Genomic DNA, 21978 nt, shown 5'->3' on the forward strand with positions numbered 1-21978 from the left:
TCTCTCTCAACATAGTAGATCATCATTAGACACTAAATCCTTCAATGAGCTTGCAAAATGCTTGCATTAGATCCCTCATTAGACACTATATGTTCATCACCAGGAGCATGTAAAATGTTTGCATCAAATCCTTCATTAGCAGTCTGTTCATTAGACACTTCAGGCTCAAGAACAACATGAGCTTGTATGTTTGCACCGGAAACTTGATTAGATACATCAGATTCAGTCAGTTCAGTATTGATTGAGGGAGTTATAAAATAAGTAGAAATTGGTTTCATTTTCTCATAGATTCCCTACATACAAGCAGTTTTACAACACTTTCAGGTTTAACTATTGGCCAGAAATTGAAGAGTTGAATTAGATATAATCAGGGATGTGATGTACCTACTCGTTGCGCATGCTACTCTTGCAAGCTGCGACTATCCGTTTGCGCAAGCTCGATGCCATGCCCGTGCTGCCGCCGCTGCCTCCCACGCAGGCTACACCCAGGGTTGGATCTTCATCTTCTTGTCCTTCCGTTCGCTTGAAGCCCTGCGACCGCCCTCCAACGAGGGCGCGAGGAAGTGCTGTGTCGGTCTGTCCAGCGGCGGCTAGGTTAGGAGCGAACCAGACTGGAGGCTGGAGCGAATGAATTGGGATTTTTCCTGCTGTCGATCGATATGGGAGGCGCTCGTTTGGGCCGCGAGCCTGCTATAGGGCCTGCCTTGCACTTATGTTATTGGCCCATCCAAATTGAAACATTTTTCTTCATTTTTTACATTGCCTGCTCGTGCGTTGGGACGAACAAAACTAGCGTGGGCCAACCTGGACGACTCAAACTAGGTGCACACTTTCCAGCCACCTGAGGCGGCCGCCCATACCAGCCCCTATGGTGGCGTCGCCCCTTTTGCGTGTATGATTGGATAGTGAAAAATATTCCAGTGGCGCTTTTGATTTACCTACAGAATGGTTGAATTGCTTGTTTCTATGAACTGAGTTCGCCAATAATGTGAAGGATGCCAGTCTTTTCATCCTATTGTAGATTGCTTAGATCTCGATATGCCAAAAGTAATCGCATGAAATATACATTAAAAGCCAGTGTGATGTGTTTGGCTACAACTAGTCTGACTACACGTCCTCATATAACATATCAAGGACGCACCATCTTACCAGATTAACCATTTGACTTACCCATGCAGTGTGGGAAGAAAGAAGTATTGGGACTGCGTATCCAAGCAATTGATGCCATGGACTCCTTCGTACAACCTTGTAAGCGAAAAAGAAGTTGCATTGTGCCTGTACAAAGAACTAGCGTAAGTTCAGTTACCTGCTTCTCGGAATTTTAGTTAGCCACTTATTGCAAAATTGTTCAATTACGTTGCTTGGCTTAATTTAGTTTGCTACTGATTACATAATGGCACAGCCTGTTAATCATATTGTAGACTACGCCTATCTATGTGTTTGATACTTACTATTAAGAATTACCTGTTCGCCTTAACTTAAATATCTACTTGTTTGTTTAACTGCTTTGCTGCTGCAACAGCGGGTTACAATGATGTTAATAACTACTTTTCAGCATCCAATTGAAACTCTTTAATTCCTTGTTTGTTTAACTAGTTTGCTGTTATAACTCCCAGTTGAGATATTTTGCTAACTTCAACTTTTCTGAATCCAATCGGAACTTTAATGGCAAAACAGGTTAGCCCAAGATCAAAGAGCGAGGTCCCCATGGACGTTGCATCATCCCACAGCAGTGGCACCGGCCCAATCGTGCATTATGAATTGCCAACTGCTGATGCTCTAGAGGCTAAACTAGTGGTAGAAAGAGATTCTGCTTCTGCACTTAGAGATGAAGTTGACATGTTGAGGAAGCAAACAACACAATCACAAGCAGTACTCAAGACAACCATTAAATATTTGGTGGATTTCAAAACGAAGCAAGCTGAGACTGACCAGATTGTTAAGATCCTGAAGGAAAAAAGGAAATTAAATTCCTACTTGGTAAATCATAGGTGAAATGTTCTTTCCATAGTTGAATAACCTTTGTGTTGTCTGTTCATGTAATCAATCAAACCATTTGTTTTAGAGATCATGGAATAATTGTTTTTTTTTGTTTTTTGGTTTGTAATTTTATTTGAGCACAAGTCTGTATTAATTGATAAGACTCGGAGACATTTCATTTGGATTGTTGTGCCAGACCTACAAATATGCCAATCGGGCTGAATGTGCATTCAGCAATAGTAGTAGTATAGATGGACCATAAGTGGCACGCATTGGAAAGGGCCAAGATGCTGGCTAGAAAAAGGATGCTGTTGTAGCCAAAAAAAAGTACAGCGGCCTGGCTTATGTATGTTAGTTGATATTATTGATCCATATACTCTATAAGTGTTTATATGTCTGTTAGTTCTGTACATTCTTGGTTGATTGACTCGGTATTTGAATCTTGATACATCGCTTGTGTACATATCTAAATGGGAGTACACATTATGCTGCGTGTGACATTTGAGTTGGACATGAAGTGTTCCAAATATTCGAATTCACCTTAAACTGGATTCTAGTTTCTGAATTTGAGTATCGACATTTGTAAACCATATTCATATATGACAGTGGAATACATCTTTGTCGTCCTTTTGAAGATATATAAAAACACATAGAATGATTTATAAAGATTCATATAGGAATGCAAACTGGATTCGAATTTAGTTGCCAGGGTAAACGTGAATGCTTATTGTCCCAAAATTCGAAAGAAGCAGCAAAATGTCCACTCCCACGTCGGCTGCCCGAAGCCAAGTGTTTGGGAGATGGAAATTACTGTCTACCCATTACACGAACAATCCATCGGCCCGATTTCCACTGCTCTAAATAGGGGTAGGTTAGTAACTTCAATTAGACGTGACACGACCGCCTCTGAGCCCATTCCGACACGGTGGGCGTCAAACATGGGCGGCAAAACTCATTTGATTCAAGCTCGTCTGAAAGACCTCTGTTTCTCCCTCCATTCCCCATTCATACACGGTGGATGGCAAAACAAACTCGACTCGGCCGAAATCGATGCGGCAAATATTTTCAATAGGGGCAGGTTTGTAACTTCACTCAGACGTGACACAACCGCCCTACCTGTCAGCCCCGTTCATACACCGTGGGCGCCATCCATGGGCGCCAACCACCCTCTCCTCGCCCGAAATCGCTCTGGGCAAATATTGGCGAGATGCGAGATTACCGTCCTATCCCCAACCGACGAGACGTCCAAATTTTAAACGGGGGCTAAGTTCGTAACTTTCCCATATTTAAGACTGGCGCGTCCCAAAAACACAGTTCCCCATACCTCTCCCTCCATTTTCCCATTCATACACCGTCCGCGCTAGAACACCCCATCCCCACACCAGCCTCCGTCCGCCACCCCATCCATCGCCGCCGTCCTCCACCACATCCATCGCCACCGTCCTCCACCATGCCGGAGCGCCTACCAAGACCGCGTCGTCCATTGCTAGAGATGGACGTCTCTCATCCACGGCGACGGACCAATAGCCTTGCATCGCGTCCTCTCGCTTCATCGGCGCCATCGTCCTCTTTGCCGGGGCCGCTCACACGACCTTCTCTTCCACCGCAACGAGACTTATCCCCCGATGCACCCGTCTACCGTCGCAGATCTGCTTCAAAGCCACCGACAGCCATCGCACCCCCGATGCCTACACGGCGCCGCAAGAGAGGTGGTACTTCATATCTCCTCAACTTTTTGATCTCAACCAGAAAATAGATCTTAACTTGGTTACTCTACTTTCTTTTCAGCTCTTAGAATTTCGTTCTTAGTTCGAAGCAAACAATGGATGCTAAATATCATTTCTTCGGTTTGCAGCTTCAAATCTTCCATGGCACAGCCATAATACGGTTTAATTGATCATGCTTAGGGTTTAATTGATCATGTTGGTTCCGTGGTGGTTTCTTTAATAGAAATCGGAGGGGAAACCCTCTTTTGCTAAAAAAAATATGCTTAGAGTTTCCCCCTTTTATGATCACTATACGATCAGAATACGTGCTTCGTGTCATAATAACACTGCTCCACCCATCAAGCTAAACAAGCTTAGTTGTTCAAATACGAATCTGATATTATTAAAACAGAGTTGTTTAATTGGTCATCTAAATGTTCCTAAATTAGTTTCGAAAATGCATGTTCGCCGCTCGGGTGTGTATCTCTACAGGGTGCCCACGGTGGGCCGGCCCACCCTGGGATTTTGGGTCGTCCCAGGCCCCGATTCCCCTCTGTTCTGCTGCGCGCTTCCGATCTCTACTCGCCCCCAGCCGCTTGCCTCACCGGCGACTTGCCGTCCCCGGACGGCATGACTCTAGGAGGAGACACCGGACTAACAGGAGGCCAGGAGCCGCTCGCCCAACAGCGTCACCCCTGCCCGGGCGCGCCGCCGTGCCTACCTTCCCAGTCCGTTCAGGGCTCAGGCGTGCAGCACCCACCAAGCCAACCCGATTTATCCTGAGATACGTCCTCAACACTCAGCAGCCACTCCTCATCACCCATTTTCTAATTGATTCATTACTCATTAGGCAGGACTGTCATTAGGGTTTATTGTGTGCTCAGTGCTACCTACACTTAATGGTTCAGATGTATTTTGGTAATCTTTAGTACCTCTAAAGTTCATAGGGTTTTCAAAATTCCGGCCCTCGGAACAGAAACTAGTCATTTTGGATTGTTGGTCGTAGTGACATTGACCCAGATTACTACTTCAAGCCAGGTTTGTTGACAATTTTACTTGTCTTTCTTACTCATTCGATATAATATCCAATTATTCACGTCGATTAGTTGCAAACAATAAGTGCTAGACAAACTTCTTCATTCAGATTTTGGACGGTCTCTTACTGCAGTTACAATTCTGCATACTTGTCCTAGTAAGCTCACAAGTAAATGATTGATTCACTACATCTATGCTTGCCTTGTCATATTTGTTGTCAATATTCTTTTAGGGTGGACCACCCTGTTTCTAAATACTGGAACCGTAGACATGAGTGAATAGTATTTCTCTATGTGATCTCTTCCATCATGTGTGGGTAACGAACACTGCATTGTATAGAAAGAAAGTGTCATTTCCAGCTTTTACATAGGTTTCGATCTTTTACATGGAATACAATCTGCCTACTTGCTTTGTGTCGCACTACCAACACTCCACCCTTGAAGCTAAACATTACGCCACTCATAATTGCTTAGTTTATTTGTTCAAATACGAATTTCATATGATTCTAATGTTCCTACTTCAGTTTTGAAATGTGTGCCTGCCTGTTATAGAGACATAAGGGGTTTGTATTTCTGTGTGTGGTCTGGTCAGCACAGTTGGGGAGGAGAACTTTGCATATGCAGGGGTTTATAGGGAGATACTCTCTGAGTTGAATCTGCAATGCATTCCATAGATAATCTGACTACTTTTTATGTTTCCATGAATCTCAGATTCTGAACAGCATCATAATGATTATGAGCTTATACACGCATGAAAAGAATAAAGCAGAACAATGCCATGGCTGTCAAACTTGGCATTAAGGGACTGAAATCAAGTCTGGATGCAATGCAATGCAAACGCTCTCCACCTACAGATTCATGCTCAGAATATGATCCTAACAGTGATTCTGAGCTAGAGGGAGACCTAAGTCAATGTAGCTCCCTAGTGGAGGAGTCAGAGGAAGATGCCCTATCTTATTCACCCATCAAGGTACTTGCTCTAACTTTCCAAGGTTACATTGCTCGCACATATCTTGCAACTGATGCTTTGCATTGCTTCTACTTTGTTGAACTTCCATTAGCTTAGTTTACACATCGTGTATGTGAATACGCCCTGCCTATCCATTTTCAGTACATATTCCATCTGTCATCATACCATATTTATCCATTCAAATGTTGTTCTTGTGTATCAGACGTTCAAAAGGAAGAGGGCGAATGCTGATCGTGGAGGAGCACAAGCAAAGTATTTGGAAAAGGTAGTGGCACCTGATAAATAAAATAGCCCATTAGGTGTAGTTGCAATATCACCTGACCCACAAAATACCCCAACTCTAGCAGACTCTAGCCCTACTACACTGGTCATTTCTGATGCCCCAACTCAGCAGACCCCAACTGCAGCAAACAGTATGATTATGCCAGTTGACATAGCACCAGCTGTACGATGCAAAACCCCCATTCCAGCAAAGAGTACACCAAATCCAGTTGCCAAATCCCTTTTCGAACCAGAGAGAGCCCCAATTGTAGCAAATAGGACCCCTGTTCCATTTCTTCCTAGTTTAGAAGACGAAGCTTATGTTGTTGTCAGGAACTTTGTGCGCATCTTTCCTTCATGGAAAGATTATACCGCAGACACAGAACAATTTCCAGTCTTCCTTCACAACTTACGCGTAAGTAATGTACTAATGTTATTCATCGTCATTACTACATATGTTTCTGCTGACAGAAGACACAAGATTTCATTCTTTTAAATAGGCGAGGAGCAAACTGGATTGTGATGACGAGCAAGGGTTGGTTGCGCTTTTCAAGCACTCGTTGATGAAGTATCGTTCCTACCTGAGGCAAGCGCACTTCGATGGCAAGCCTCTGAACGAAATTTCTGTAAAGTCTCCGGTGCTACATTTATCCGACGGTGACTGGAATAATCTGTTACACATTGGTCTCGGCTGCAGCGTAAGGTACTGTCTATGATATCACAATTTGAACTACATTTCTGCATTTGCCTTAATGTCTCACTTGTACGAAAACTGTTAGCAGAAGAACATTCGTTCTCAAGGGACCACAGAATCTCGTAACTATACTGCACACTGCATTGCTCTTGTGAGTACCTCTTGACCTGTATGACCATACTTACTTTCATAGTTGTTTGATTATGTAGCATCACTGCACATGTTAGCCTCGTAATCGTCCATTTGGTGGACATTATAAGATCCGTATGGACTCTTACATAAAGTTAGAATCAATCCAATGCTTTTGAAGAGGTTTAGCTCTGCAGTCCTCTTGTAAGGACTGACGTGGTCTATCACTATACTTACATTAACAGCTACTCCCTCCATCCCATAATATAAGAACGTTTTGTACAGTACACCAGTGTTCAAAACACTCTTGTATTATGGGAAGAGGGATTGGTTCATTTTGTAGCATTCTGCATCTTATCTCCCTCGCCCACCATTTACTAAAAAAGATCAGATCTATATTTAATCTTACCAACAAGTAGAATACAAAGACAATGCCAGTGCAGAAGTGTAGCCCATTGCTCTTGTCAGTACATTTTGTCCTGTAACGCTTGTACTTCCAGGGATTGGTAGTTGATTACGTAGCATCAATCTGCATCTTATCTTCATTATCCTCTATCCCTTCCAGTATTATCATATCTATAATTACTCTCTACAAAATGTAGAGTACAGGCAATGCTTATGAAGAAGATTCTGTGCTGAAATTCTTGAGTTATCCTTCCCTTGACATGGAGAAGGGCATTATAAAGCCGGTGTTAACTGTTAATGTAAGTCAGTCCTTCTAAAGCCTTTATCCTCAACTGCTGTTTAATTTGCTCATACTCCCTATCGTTTACTGCTGTTTAGTTTGCTGTTTCTACCAAAATGCATGTTCGTAAGAACCGTAAGTTCTAAGTTTTACTTGTAAAACCAAATTCCTTATTCATACCATGCACATTACTTAATACTCCCTATATGTATGCTTGTTTTTGTGGATCTATAATCCAGTGTGTGCTGAAGCAGCCCACGTTTGCACCTTGTCATCTCCTGTTTTATCTTACTGATGTGGTTGATGATACGAACAACATGCCATGCACATTATCCAAAATAGATACAATGATTTTCTTTGCCCTTCATCTATGCTTGTTATGTTGACATGGTAATCCAGTAGTGTGGTGAAGCTCCCCGCATTATGAACAATGAAAAATTATGCTATTGATATTTTGAACTTACTCTTTATTTTCTAATTTGAAATTGGATAGAATTGACAGAACAGTTATCATCTTTGTTTATACACGTGCAAAACCTGTCATCTCTCTGCTTTGTTTCAGGGTGATATGCCTGATGGCATGCACAAGTCTGCTGAAGGCTGTGAGACAAACCCAACATATATTGCAGCAAAGAAGGCAAAACATCTTGAAGATAGCGAGACAACCCCAAAGTCTTGTCTTGATGCAGTGTTCAAGTTACTTGAGACTAACAGTCAGACAAGCTCATAGAATTCGTTGTCTGAATCGGTTCGACTTCTTCAGTCCCAAGTTCTAGCAGAAAGGCATTCTGCAACTCAACTTTGACTTGAAGTCCTATCTCTAAGAAAGATTGCGGAGAACACCAATGAGAACCTCATCGCTAAACAGCTACACCTGGAAGCTATGACCGACATGCTAGGACGGTCTCACAGCCTTGCTCAGCAGCTTGCGCAGCAGTTCCCCCGCAAGGCTAACCTTTCTTGAACTCTCTTGGAAGTGGTCTCGGTTCAGTATTATTTTGTTACGCTGCAATGGTGCCCAGTTTTTGTAATCTGCTTCTTCGTTGCGCTTTATGATCACTGGTGGCGAACTTCGATGCCCAGTGGATGTAATATACCTTAAATCCTTTATTATATAGTGTAGGTTTATTCTTAGTTACTATGCCCTAATTTCTTTATTGTATAGAGTAGGTTTGTTCTTAATTCCTACTAGTTACTGCCATCATTCGCTATCTGAAAAAAAAATCATATGTAGTCGACCGGACCGAAACACTCGTCTCTAACGGGCCAGGTTTTTAGCGGGCCACAATTGGGCCGGCCTGCGTCTTTCTTGGGCCCAAATGATTGGGGCCTTCACACATTGCGCCAGGCCCAAACTTACACCGGCCTATATTTTAGTTGGGCCTTTTGTCGACCCAGCGCTTAGTTTGGCCCAGGTAGCATTGGGCCATTAACAGGCTGAATATTGTACTGGCCTGTTACGGCCGAGATGAAACCACGGGCCTTTAGCAAGCCAAAATGCATGTTGGGCCTCAATTTTCACTAGTCGTCGATGGGCCTTCAGCAGGCCGAAATGTAGATCGGGCCATTTTGGGCCTAGTTAGCTCACGGGCCGTTACCAGGCCGAAACATATCTCGGGCCTTAGTTGGCCCACTGATATCATGGGCCTTTAAGAGGCCGAAAGCTTAGCATAGGCATCAACGGGCCGAATTACGTGACAGGCCTTTAACAGGCCCAAAGTCACGTTGGGCTTAACTGTTGCCACCTTTAGCACGGGCCGTTAGTGGGCCCGATGTCCCGTCGGACCATATATGGCCCATGGGCAGCACGGGCCATTCCCTGGCCGAAAGTCACACCGGGCTGAAATGGGCCCATGTCTACATCAGGCCTCTAACAGGCCGAAAGTCACTAGGCTGTAGTTGGGCCCAAATATTCGGCGAACAATTAACGGGCCAGATCTGGCTTCGGGCCGCAAATGGGCCCAAATATTGGGCGAACAATTAACGGGCCAGATCTGGCTTCGGGCCGTAAATGGGCCCAAATATTGGGCGAACAATTAACGGGCCAGATCTGGCTTCGGGCCGTAAATGGGCCTTTATTAAGCAGGCCGTTATTGGGCTGGCCCACTAGTACCTGATTAAGTTCTACGGGCCTTTGACTGGGCCGGCCTTTCTAACCTATATGGGCCTCTGTTGGGCCCAGCCACGTGTCGACATATCATAGGCATGTCTCCTCCAATGGACGGGCGACATCTGGCCCACTGACGAGCTGACAGGTGTTCCCTTCAGCCAATCAGAATTTTACACGTGGAAATTTCCCATTGGTCAGGGCTGTTAACGGGTTATCGGATCCAAAATCCGACCTGATAGCTTAACGGCGTTCCGTTACAGTGGATGCCACGTGTCGGTCACCCTTGACGAAAGCACTTCTGTGACGCGCGATTTATCGTCATGGAAGTGGACACTTCCGTGATGATAATTTTGGTAATGTCATGGAACACTTCTACGACAACACAGGTATGACTATCTTGATTCTGTCATAAATTTGTCATGGATGTACATGCATGACAAAAAACGCGACTTACTGTGACAAACACGTATCATCACGGAAGTGTATTTTTTTGTAGTGACTGGAGGTAGATGGGATTGGAGATTCCATATGTAATCGTTGTCAATTTGTTAGGGTTTGATCCCTAGTATCCACTATGTTCTGAGATTGATGTTGCTATGACTTTACTATGCTTAATGCTTGTCACTAGGGACTAAGTGCCATAATTTCAAATCCGAACCTATTATGTTTTCATGAATATATTTGTGTTCTTGATCATATATGTAAGTTGTATGCACCTATTACTGTTTTGAACTCTAGACACTAAAGTGACATTAATTAGGATACTCTACGAGGATGACTGTAATTTGAGAAGTTCAGGTATTCACTATGTGTTAATGGTTTGTTCCGAGTCTCTATTAAAAGGAGCGCCTTATTTACCCTTAGTTTTTTATTAGGACCCCACTGCCACGGGAGGGTAGGACAAAAAATGTTATACAAGTTCTTATCGCAAGCACATATGACTATATACGAAATACATACCCCACATATGATTGATGAATTGGAGCTAGTTTTGTATCACTCTAGGTTGTGGCCGTTGCATATTGAATCTCATCTGAACATCCCATCACTACTCCATGCCTACACTTATTTGCTATTGTCACCGTTTCTATTGCTACTGGTCTACTTGTTAGAAACTTGTTACTATTGTTGCTAGTGTTACTTTATCACTACTACTATCATATTAGTGTTCTACTAATAAATTGCCACAAGAAAGTTATCTCTCAAGTGTGGTTGAATTGACAACTCAACTGCTAAGGCTTATAAATATTCTTTGGCTCCTCATGTGTAGAATCAATAAATTTAGGTGAAATATTACCCTTGAAGAATGTTGCGATCCCATATACTTGTAGGTCATCAAGACTATTTTTGGCACCGTTGCTGGGAAGCATATCTCTATTTATTAATTTCACTTGAGAGCCAATTATCTGCTGCAGTTTATCGTTACTATGAAGAACCTCAAGGATTCCAAAACTAAGATCATGCCCTCTAAGACGAGGGGAGGTAAGGAACCGACAACTAGCTCTACTCCTTATTCGTCTTCTGTTTTGAGTCAACTTGCGATACCACCATCACATACTTTGCATAATTTTGTCCATCAGCTCCGGCGAAAGCTCACAGAGACAAACCTGTACGCACAAATTAAGGACGTGCAATGGCAAAACCTGAATTTGTAACCTTAATTTGTTTCAATCTGAGTCGAATTAAACCTGATAATGTTTCTACGATTGAGCCCAACTCATATCGGTTTGGTTACCTTGTTGTCTGATACTGCTTGTCCGGTCAAATATAGCCTAGTATTGTAGTGCAGAAAAAAAAGGAAAACTGAACCACGTGACACATGTGGTAAGCAATTCCACCAATTAAAAAAATATCAAAAAGGAAAAGAAAAGGCACTGCTAGATTTCAGGGATAAAACTCAGTACGTAAAAATTAAACAAAGATAAATCTGAAACTTGCAACAAGCCATACCATCTTCTTTTGTGTTTACTGAACCTGAAGACATTTCAGCCTTACCATGTGAACTCTGGAATTTCTTTTACTGCACCTGTACCATATGCCGGTATTAGGTGCATAATTTTATTCCATCAACTTCCGCCGAAGTTTGCAAGGGATGGAACGGCTTCAGGAAAATACAATAAAACTAGCATGAATTGGAGCTACACATAGATTGTACAACTTAGCACCACAATCAATTTAAGGTCATGCATTTTATTGAAATGAGAATCACTTAAAGTGGAACCTGAAACTTCCAAAGGAAAAATACAGCCTAGCATTGCAGTGTACAGAAAAAAGAAGATAGAGATTTAAGGAATTGTAAGTCAGTTCGCAAAATAATTTAAGGAACCCGAAACTTGCCGCAAATGTACACTGTCAGAAAATGGGCTGAAACATGCATTCATGAACAACCACTGTATATCAAGCCATAAGGAGCGTTTACCTGTTTTGTCTCCAAAACAGACCACACAGACGGTATTTCAACAAACCAACACAAACAAGAACATGCATTGACTGAAAGGGCGTCACTTAGATTCAAGCCTGCCACTCTTTACTGTTCTTATTGTTGAACTGGGTTCATATCATTCAGATTACCTCACAACCTGATACTAGTTGTTTTTCCTGTTAACTGTTGTATGATTGAGCCCAATGCATATCATTTCGGTGACCTTGGAACCTGATACTGCTTGTTCCAGTGAAATATAGACTAGCATTTCAGTACTGAAGGAAGGATGACTGAGATTTAAGGGTTGATTTCGGTTACCTCGGAACCTGATACTGCTTGTTCCGGTGAAATATAGACTGGCATTGCAGTACAGAAGAAAGAACGGCCGAAATTTAAGGATTGGAAGGCAGTACGCAAAATAATTTAGAAGCTTGCAACAAGCGTACATTGTCAGACAATCGACTAAAGCAAGCATTCATGAATACAACTGCTGCACATCAAGCAGTATGGTTAAAGGCGTAGGAAATACATATAACTTTTCCAACAAGAAAATATACTACTACTTAATCTCCTCTCCTCACATGTTGGTTATAAGCCAAGGACTGAAGACTAATGATGTAGGGTGGAACCCTATACGGCCGATCTTTCACGAAAGGAGCGGATCTCAACTAAGAACACGAAGAACACGAGGGGAATCACAAGGAAAACACAAAAGAAACACTCAAACCAACGAGATTAGGTCACACATATGCTAGATCCTCGAAACACGAGAGGAGATACAAGATCCAAAGTCAACAAGGGACGATACAAAGGGTAACCGGTTCTTCTCCGTGAGGAGGTCTTGAGGGGGGTCTTCTCCGTGAGGAGGTCTTGAATCCAACGTGGATCTTCTCCGTAGAGGGGCCGCGGTCTCTCTCGTGGAGTAGATCCTAATGGATGAGCAAAGCTCTATCTCTAATATGAGCTAAACCAATGCTGACCCTAGAAAGGATGAGGGGGGGTCTATTTATAGTCTAGAGCCACGAAGGGGTAAGTGGGGGAGAGTTACAAGGCCCAAGGCCCGCGGCTGCGCACAGGCATGCGTCGGACATCCGGGGGATGTTGGACGTCCGGAGGCTCACGAAGGGCCGGTCGTCCGGAAGTCTTCGGACTTCCGCTATTTTACTTCTGTTGCCGTGGCACTGGTCGTCCGGGGCCTGGAGTGGGTTGGACGTCCGGTACTTGCCGGTCGTCCGGTCGCTATAGCTTTCGTCGGCTGGCTCTTCTGGCTGGCTGAGTGTCCAGGCGTCGGACGTCGAGCGTTGTCCGGTCGTCCGGTGGCTGAAGCTTCCGAGTAGCTCCTTCTCTTGCTCCTCGCGCTTGGTGTACTCGCCGTCTTGTCCATGGTCTCTCTCTTGGCTCCTGGTCATGCACATCACATATGTTTGAGGTAGTAGCCATGTCTCACATGTAGAAAGTGAAGGTTCGGAGAGGAGCGAGTTCACCTTGTGTCCAACGGCGTATGTTCGACGTCTTGTCTTATGTACCCTTGGGTCATGGGGAGTGGTCGAAGTGGACGTGGGGATGATCGTAGGATGCTCCGCATCATCTCCCCCCCACCTTGGGAAAGATCCGACCTCGGATCGTGATCCTCATCACCATGGAAACGTTTGTCGTGGACGAACTTGTAGTTGGACGGAGTTGAAAACATGGCGCAATCCAAGTACTCCAAGGTTTCTCCGGTATGTGGTACATGCAAAATGAGCAAACACAAAGTACACTTGGAAATACGATGGTTAGCACGCACAAGGTGTCCATCATAGAAGATTGAGTCCGTGAGGCAAGATTGCGCGACAAAGCGCATGAAGCTTATCAAGATGATCTAGAATGATATGCAAAACATTCATGGGAGCAAAAGCATTCATTGTGCACACAAATGTGTTGTGAATATGATCAATGCAACCACGGTGCAAAATGATGTCATAGTGAGACGGTTTATCAATAGCATGAATATGGCAATGGATGCTCAATATGATTATGTTATCATGCAATTGATGGTAAGCAATGTGATCATTATGTATGAATATGCCATCAAGGAAGATCACAACAAATTTGCTAAGGAAATGCACAAGCTCATAATCATGGATGACATGGGAGTACAAGATGCAACAAGGCAATCATAATGTGAGTCAATCCATGCATAAGATGCAAATTTGTCATGGGTATGATATGTCCATCGAGCATGACATGTGTGAGCACAATCAACAAATATGGAGGTGTTGGTGTACCAAAGCTCGATGTCGTGGCATGAGTGGAGGTTCGAAGGTGCATCCAATAAGTGCGAGCGCTCCACAATGTTAAGGTCCATAGAGCCAATCTCCAATGTCGCTCCTCCGTTCGCGAGATGTATCATGTAGACAACAAGAAGGAAACAACAATGAAAGAGTGACCCATCCAATATGCATATTTGAGGATGGCTCAAATGGGAGAATTCACCTTTAGGAGTTTCTCAAGGATGTTGGAGTTGCGCATCACGTATGCCTTCACATGACCAAGTTGTATCGTGATGGTGCCGCCTTGTGAGTCCTTCAAAATGAAAGAACATGACAAACACTCGGAAAAACAAATGAGGTTAGCGGCAATGCAAAACCTAGCATTGGTGTGGTGAAATACCCAACAAGTGTATGCATCATGCTCATCATAAGAAGGAACAAGGGAGCATTTCATAGTATGGAGGCATATGATGCAAGAACAACCAAATACAATAGGCTCAATCAAACAAGCATGCATCACAAGTAATATGTCCAAGTCTCCACGATCAATAAGCATAGCAAGTTGGCACTCAATACAAGGTGATATGAGAGATGCAACTAATAGAGACAAGGGACAATGATCAACACGAATCAAGTGAGAGCATGAACATATATGTCATCAACCCAAGAAAGCGAGTAAGAGTGGAACATGGGTGATGCAACCAAGCAAGTAATCATAGTGATCAAGTCAAGCAAGCTAGTAGTGCGAAGATGCAACGTACTAGGAGGAATCATGGCAAGCATGTCATGTGTGCAAATAGAGGGCATTAATAATTCACATGACATAGCACAAGCATGAAAGCAAGATAGGAGGAAAGTATCATCAATGTATTGGCGAGAGGCCATATGTAAATAGCAATGGGGCATCATGACTCTCTCAACACAAGAATCAACAATAGCATGAGGCACAAGGAAAGCATGGTAATAGCAACAAGTATCTCCACCAAGCATGCAAATACACATAGGAGTAGTATAATGATGAATCATGGGTAAGTGCAAGCAAGGGTCACAATTGCATGGCAAAGGCATAGAAGCAAGCATAACATGCAAAGTGAACACGATAAAATGGGCATAAGGTGACAAGTGGTAAATAGCCATAGCCGTGTGAGAGACAAGTAAAAGAGATGCGTGTAGTCCTTGCGCGAAGGGAACGGTGGGAATGATAATCCATGGGATCCCAAATCATCGTTGCTCTCAAGAGCTCGTTTCGTCAACTCTTGGGAATGAGAGGTTGACGAGTATACGTGAGTACCTACACAAAACAAAGACAAAGGGAAAATTGTGTGTGCGTGGTATATGTACACATCATCCATCATGATGCATATGTGTATGTGTTGGTTAGCATAAAATAGCTAATGCTCAAATAAATGAAATGCGTGATATAGAAACATGTCATCCATCATGATAGGTTTGTTGTTATGTATAGCATAATGGAGACTCAAATTGTGTAATGCATCACGAGAAATATGTAGAGCATTGTCATTCATGTAATGCATATGGTGTACGCAATTATGAGAATCATGCGAGGTATGGAATGCATCAAAATATCCTAATATGTATGAGAAAACTATGGGGGTCTCCTCATGAGCAATAATGGAAACATCACATGGAGAATATTGACAACATCCAAAACAAAGCATATTTGGTTCTATGTGATCATGGCATGGCATAGTAGATGAATTGCGCAAATCATGTAAAGGAAGGATAGCAATATCATCGCATGAAAAATAAAAGCCAGTGACCATCATCTCGTCATCTATGCCATAAGTGCAAATGGGATTTATTTTAATGGGGCATGCATAGTTACTATGTTGAGATTGAAATGATGCAATATGGGAGATCTCACTTATAGCATATGACAAGTTCAATGGATTGTCGAACATGATGTGACCAAAAGAATTTTCACATGATATCCTATGGAGCATAGCATCACAACTAGGCAAATCAACATGCTCATCATCATATTCATCATAAATTGGTAAGTCATGACATGAAGAAGTCGCACTAGCATGAAGCATGGGAATAGGTGGATCAACATCATGCAAGCAATCATTGGTGAGATAGTCCACTAGTGGGACAAGAGAAGCATTGTCACCTATGTTACCTTTGGAGCGTCGCTCATGTGTTGTAGGGGAGGTTGCAACTTGATGGTACCATGTGGGGGTGCATCTTCTTCCACCATGGCCATCGTTGTCTCCATTTGAGGTATGGACTCGTCGAGGATAGGCATGTCGTCATGTAGGAGACCTAGCACCAAAAAAGGAAACACACTAGAAGTAGAGGTTAAGTCATTAGAAATCATAGTGGCCTCACATGCCGTGTCAACTACCTCACACACTAAGTGTTGTGGCTCACGCACTCCCTCTATGATGCTCTCACTCATATGGTTGGTGGAGTCACTCAAATGGCTCTCAACCTCACATAGGATGTGTGGCATGCTCTCGTGTGTGGGTCTACTGGTGGTCACACTCATCCTCTCATAGGAAATGCACGCAATGTCACATATGGTGGAGTCACTCATATCGCTCATGGTGGGGTGGCTCTCTTCACATGGGAATTGGGACATCTCGTCATATGTGGGTGTCAGAGAGGTGTAGGTGCAAACGTCTCCAAAGATGAATGCCGTAGGGTGTGGCAAAACGTCACTCTCCTCCGAGACCAAAGAGAGGGTCTCATGTGCGGTCGCGTAGCTTGACTCGGAGTATGGGTCCAATATGGGCGTCGTCTTCGTGTTCTTGAAGAGGTTCGTGCTCGTCGTCGTGGTCGAAGGGGATGGCCCTTGCTCGACCTTCTTTTCACCGTCTTGTTGTAGGAGGCCCATATGATGTGGCACCTCGTAGCTCGTCTCCATGACCGAAGGGAATTTCCCATGCTCGGCCATCTTCCTTGGCAGGCTTCCGAAGATGGAAGTGTCACCCTCGCTCGTAGGTGGTCGCCTTGTTGTTGAAGATGTCGATGTAGGCGAACTCACGGGAAGTAGGCGAAGATGTCGTACGTCCAAAGGCGAAGATGCCTTGAGAACACTTGGCGAAGATGCCGAAGTGGTTGGTGTAGCCGTAGCTCCGTCTTGGTGGTGCTCGTCTCGCGGTCTTCTCTTTTGATCTTGAAGCGTGGCCTTGGTGCGAAGTAGGGCTTGTTGGGATACATTTGCGCTTGTGGAGCATCTTCATGATGATGGTGTCGTTGTCGCACTTGAGCTCGTAGTAGATGTCATTCGTCGTCGTCGTGCACATGATGCTTGGAGGTGACTTGCCCTTCATGACGATGTGGATCACGAACGTGATGGTGGTCGCCATGGAGATGTGGACGTGTACGACTTGCGCTTGCATCTTGGTGGCGCTCCGAAGACTTGTGACTTGAACGTCGACGCCTTGAGGATGATGAAGGGGAAGAACGGTTTATCAACAAGGTCCGAATCTCCTCCATCCTTGCATCTTGCTCCTCCTTTTGTGCGGAAAGCTTGTTGTCGATGTAGTCCCTTTTCCTTGCTTCGGAGTGATTAATGTCGATGGTGAGGTTCTCGAGGCGCTCTTGCAAGGTAGAATGGCGGCTTTCGATGCTCGTTGTAGTTGGAAGATGGACGCTTTGGTGATTTAGTTGTTCACGCCATCGTTGTTGTCGAAGACTGGAGATGAAATGCCTTGCCTATCCATCATAAGACTCAAGCAAATATGAGTGGAAGAAAGGAGAGAACTATACCAAATGTACCTTGACCGATGTTGAAAATGGATCAATGATCACTCAATGATGTAACAAGGAAATAACACAATTGGTACCGATCTCGTCGATTTCTCACACCTACACAAGTAAGGCTTATGGTGGAGCTCAGTGAGGATAGTGGCACAAAAATTTGATGCAAAATGTTAGCAAGAGTCAATAATGTTGAAAGAGATTCATAAATTCGCAAGTGTAACAAGTAGACCAATAGCAATGAATGGCACATGGAAACGCACACAAGGATAGATAAATGGGGTCGTGCAACCAAGGAATGAGCACAAAATGTGGAATCCACGAAAAACGTCGTGTTGCACAACTCAAGAGAGACGCTAGCACGATTGCTCCATCGGCGGATACGACACTTGTGCACAACCTATAAGATGCAAAGATATATCAACTTTCTATCCCAAGTATGCTATGTATGTGTATGATGTTCCCGGTGTTTTTCTCAAGATGATCCAAGATGATCGGATATGACAATCTTATATGCAATGTGGTATGATGCTATGGCACTTGCTTACAAGCTTCTCTTTTGCTTAAAAGCTTATTCTTTTTTTTGTATGGCCACTTTTGCACAATGCACAAACTAAGATAGCAATAGTTTATATGCGGGAACAAACTTGTGACACAAGAGATGATACCAAGATGATACCAATATGATATGGTATATATGCAATGAAAGGTATAGATCAATGATCACTAATGTGCACAAGTAGCGTTGCCGGCAATACTCAAATGGCTAGTCTCGATAGGCAAGTGACGCAAAATAGGCTAGGGGTTATCAATGCAATGGCAAGGGAATATACAATGGTGTCGTCGAGGTTACCGTCCTTGGCGATGATGAGTGGCGGTGTTCTTGATGTAGATACCAAGATGATGGAGACTTGTCCCTAAGTAGCCGAAACACCTTAGGAAACGAAAAAACCGCGAACTCAAAATCTCCAAAGGCAAATGTCAAATGGTGGTAGCGGAAAGCGGTGGTGATGTAATGATGGGTTATGCGAGTAGGCAATGCGGAAGTGAAAGTGATGGTGGTGGTTGATGAAGAAGCAACCGTCCCTAAGTAGCCAAAACACCTTAGGAGACTCGAATCACTACTCAAGCAACCACTAATGCGATGGGGGACAAAAATGGTTAGGTTGCGGAAGTCGGTGGTGGCTATGCGGATGATGTGGTGGAAGCCCTAGGCAAAGATGCCAAAGTTGTCAAATTTGATGGAGTCAAATGATGTTGGTGGTACTTTTGTGGGAAGGGGGATGTCAAGAGCTTCAAAACGAGCTAAAGAACGTCAAAATCGGAGTTCGGATGAATTAGTTATGGACAAAACAAAAATCAGCCGAAGTCTGAAACTACAGGTTACGGACGTCCGTAAAAGGACGGATGTCCGGTCGTCGGACGTCCGGTCGGGCTCGGAAATCCGTAAATTCTGTTCTGTTGGCTGGTTTCGATCGTCCGGAAAGTTTCGGACGTCCGGTCGTTCCTGGGGCTCCGAACATCCGTAAAAAGTGCGAGTTTCGGGACGCGATTTTGGGCGGAAATTAGGGATTTTGGGGTCAAAATTGAGGGGATTTCGTGGATGAAAGATGGAGAAACTTGGGGAAATGCTAGATCCACTCGAAACCAAGCAAATCCATGGATCAAATCCAACAAAACTTCATCAAACCAACAAATTACAAAAAAATTTGGGGCTATTTTTGGTGGGGATTTTCGAAATTGGGGAAGAACACAACAAAATCAAGCTAGAAAACGAAGAGGGGAGGCTCCGAAATAGTGACCAACGTGGCTCTTGATACCAAGATGATGTAGGGTGGAACCCTATACGGGCGATCTTTCATGAAAGGAGCGGATCCCAACTAAGAACATGAAGAACACGAGGGGAATCACAAGGAAAACACAAGAGAAACATTCAAACCAACGAGATTAGGTCACACATATGCTAGATCCTCGAAACACGAGAGGAGATACAAGATCCAAAGTCAACAAGGGACGATACAAAGGGTAATCGGTTCTTCTCCGTGAGGAGGTCTTGAGGGGGTTCTTCTCCGCGAGGAGGTCTTGAATCTAACGTGGATCTTCTCCGTAGAGGGGCCGCGGTCTTTCTCGTGGAGTAGGTCCTAATGAATGAGCAAAGCTCTATCTCTAATATGAGCTAAACCAATGCTGACCCTAGAAAGGATGAAGGGGAGGTCTATTTATAGTCTAGAGCCACGAAGGGGTAAGTGGGGGAGAGTTACAAGGCCCAAGGCCCGCGGCTGCGCACAGGCATGCGTCGGACGTCCGGGGGATGTCGGACGTCCGGAGGCTCACGAAGGGCCGGTTGTCCGGAAGTCTTCGGACTTCCGCTATTTTACTTCTGTCGTCGTGGCACCGGTCGTCCGGGGCCTGGAGTGGGTCGGACGTCCGGTACTTGCCGGTCGTCCGGTCGCTGTAGCTTTCGTCGGCTGGCTCTTCTGGCTGGCTGAGTGTCTAGGCGTCGGACGTCCGGCGTTGTCCGGTCGTCCGGTGGCTGAAGCTTCCGAGCAACTCCTTCTCTTGCTCCTCGTGATTGGTGTACTCGCCGTCTCGTCCATGGTCTCCCTCTTGGCTCCTGGTCATGCACATCACATATGTTTGAGGTAGTAGCCATGTCTCACATGTAGAAAGTGAAGGTTCGGAGAGGAGCGAGTTCACCTTGTGTCCAATGACGTATGTTTGAGGCCTCGTCTTATGTACCCTTGGGTCATGGGGAGTGGTCGAAGTGGACATGGGGATGATCGTAGGATGCTCCGCATCAACTAAGTGGCAGGAAGCACTAGCACGAAGCTAACATGCTGGTTATACCAAAACCACTATATCTCAAGAAGTTTTTGCTTCCAGGTTTACCCACTTGTGTGAAAGTGACTTCTTGATCAGCTAGATGGCGACACGTGCATTATTTTGGTAGATTACCGTGTAGAATCATGCGGTGGTCCGATGAAAATTTTGTTAACTGATTCGCATTTTCCCGTGTGCACTTGGGGTGTCTTTAGCGATTTTACTTCAGATGATTGTTTGATCTTGAAAGCAACCTATGGGCGTTTGGGCTGTTGACGCGTGCATTTTTTTGGGATGTAGCTGTGTACAAATGCATGTGTGGGTGTATATGCATCGGCTAATTTTTTTTGAATGTGCTTGCTTCACTGCCGTGTGCTTCTAGCCGTTTATGTTGTAATTAAGTCGGCCATGCAGTGTGTTGGTTTCAGTTTTGTTTTCGTCGCCGGGAACAGACAAGAAACAAGCAAATCGATGCTCAGCAAAGGAACGTGGGCAAATCAGTCACCGCATGATGCAGACCAATCGGAACACATTGCTTGGATATGCGACCGACTAATAGTAGTCTGACGAAGCGGTGATTGGGGGATGGGCAACTACGTCCAGTTACAAGGCACATGCGCAGGCAGCGGGACGGGCAACTACATCCAATTACAAGACGATAGAGGGATATGGCCAAGACAGCCACCGCACCGCTCGGGCGCGATTCTAGGCCAGATACGGGACATTCCTTCTGTCTCCCTCGCATGTGCGTTGCATGCATCCCATCCAATCCACCGCTTTCGTTGCTTTCTTATCTGCCTCAGCGCTTACTTCTCCTTCCTTATCTCTTCTTCTTCTGGATGCCACTACGGCTTACCTCCCTTGATGATCGAGGTGTTTTCCGGAAGATTCCGGTTGAATCGTCCACCGCCATAAGCATATATAAATCTCTCCTTCCTCTTCTGTGTGGTCATCACTCGCTTTCGCATCTCAAGCGAAGCACCACCGAGAAATAGCGTCGGCGCAAAACATCGAGCCTCTCTCCGTTTCTCTCGTGTGGGATGGAAAGGAGCTTCGTTTACCGCCTCGCCGGGCATGCCCCTCCCTCGTAGGCTCCTCCTTTCTTCGACGTGCAGTACGGAGCAAGCTCGGCCATCGCGAGTTGTGGAGCCGCGCTCCAAGGTTCTGAGTGGCTTCTCGCGGGCTC

The sequence above is a fragment of the Triticum aestivum genome, chromosome 7D (assembly GCF_018294505.1).
Source record: "Triticum aestivum cultivar Chinese Spring chromosome 7D, IWGSC CS RefSeq v2.1, whole genome shotgun sequence".
In the NCBI taxonomy this organism is placed as follows: domain Eukaryota; kingdom Viridiplantae; phylum Streptophyta; class Magnoliopsida; order Poales; family Poaceae; genus Triticum; species Triticum aestivum.